The sequence below is a fragment of the Amphimedon queenslandica genome, unplaced genomic scaffold (assembly GCF_000090795.2).
Source record: "Amphimedon queenslandica unplaced genomic scaffold, v1.1 AMPQUscaffold_12310, whole genome shotgun sequence".
NCBI lineage: Eukaryota > Metazoa > Porifera > Demospongiae > Haplosclerida > Niphatidae > Amphimedon > Amphimedon queenslandica.
Window position 1 is genome coordinate 7,669 of NW_003547452.1, and position 1,875 is coordinate 9,543.

Genomic DNA, 1,875 nt, shown 5'->3' on the forward strand with positions numbered 1-1,875 from the left:
CTGGAACTAAAACTAGAAATGGAGTACTGGTAGAACTAAAACTAGAATTAAAACTAGAAATGGATTGCTGATAAAACTAAAACTAGAACTAAAACTAGAAATGGAATACTGGTAGAACTAAAACTAGAAATGGAGTACTGGTAAAACTAAAACTAAAACTAAAACTAGAAATGGAGTAGTTGGTAGAACTAAAACTAGAACTAAAACAGAAAATAGAGTACTGCACAACACTATTGGCAAGATGGCAAACACATCATTCCCTTCAACAAACTTAGATATCACTTGCATCTGCTCTGCTTTCAAACGATCATAACCAATTTCTTTGGCAGCTACCTCAATCACTTGCTCCATTTTATTAATAAAACTAGATAGTTATTAAATAAAATCTATTATTAAACATTAATATTACGTAAAAACACAACTTCCGGTACTGCAAAAATTATGCAGCAGAACGAATCCTGTATACGTAGTGGTCCTGACCCTCCTCTCTCTGCGAGGGTCAGGCCCCGCCTGACTAACTGCTAGCTGCATGCATCATGACATCCATTCTAGGTAATGTTTCTTCTCTAGGAGCAAGCCTAGGTTAACAAAGCAGATATACAATCTTCAAACATGATTTGTTCAGTGACTGCTTCTAACTATAAGCAAGATAACTTTAATTTAAGCAAGATGACTACAAGATAATGAATTTAGACATGTGCAATTGCTTTGCTAGCTCATACATGTAGCTCATACAGCACATAATCTATAGCTTGCTTAGGCTCGCCCCTTTAATGTTTTACATTCGCCTAGTAACAACTATTAGTAATATTATTCATACATACCTGAGAGACATGCCCACACACACCCACTCACAATCACACTCTTTCCATGCATGTACATTGCCTGTGTCTTGTCAATAATAATTTACATCAGGAAACAAGTGAATGATAAACAATATCAATAACAAATTCAAAAAACAGTAAGAGAGAGGGAGAATTCATGGAACATTTATCACAAGTTGTATTACTACTTGTGATAAATGTTCCATGAATCCTCCCTCTCTCTCTCTCTTATGATAATAATAACTAATGGTCCCATTTACACTATCCAACTGGAACATCTCCAATCTGAGAGGGGGAGAGAGAGAGAAAGATCATTGTCATTATTTATTGTAGCGTACCTTTTTTTCAAGGGTAAAATATTTCACGGATTTTGTTGCTATTTGCAAAAATACTCAGATCAATTGTATGGGTGTGAAAAATTTGACTTGGGGATAAAAGTTTTGAAATTTAATACAGCGAGTTATGTATCCACTAAATTTATAATTATTTTATTTGGCTGTTCTATTAGCATTACTCATTATATTGCTTTGTCTTGTAGCATTTCTTGTTATGAATTAGCTCTAGAGAGATATTGTGTAGTGGGAATGTTAAGGGTGCTTATTGTAGAATTTTTAGCCACGTGTCATTGAATATGCTCAGAATGAAGCAACATTAGTGGTCGTTCTTATTATTAACCTACCAATCTCCACTAATTTTTTCTGACAGCAGCTAAGTATAACATGTACATCTCTTGTCCTTTGATAGCTTACATGAATGTCCACTCTACATGTACATGTATTATTACATTGACATTGCTCATTGTGTTATTTTTGTCTGAAGCTCATCTCTAGCTCCCTTTCCCCTTTGTTCTACTTGTGGCCACTGACCAGCAAGTCTACTGACTTCCTCCATTCGCCTCTAGCAAATGGACTATGTGCTGCCCATGCACAGGGTAAATTGGGCGTAGTACTTGCTTAGTTTGATTGCACTCACATGGTACATGTACATGTAACTGCACCGCATAGCTACGTGTCTTTTTTTGCATGGTACTGTAAATTCAGCCATGATACTG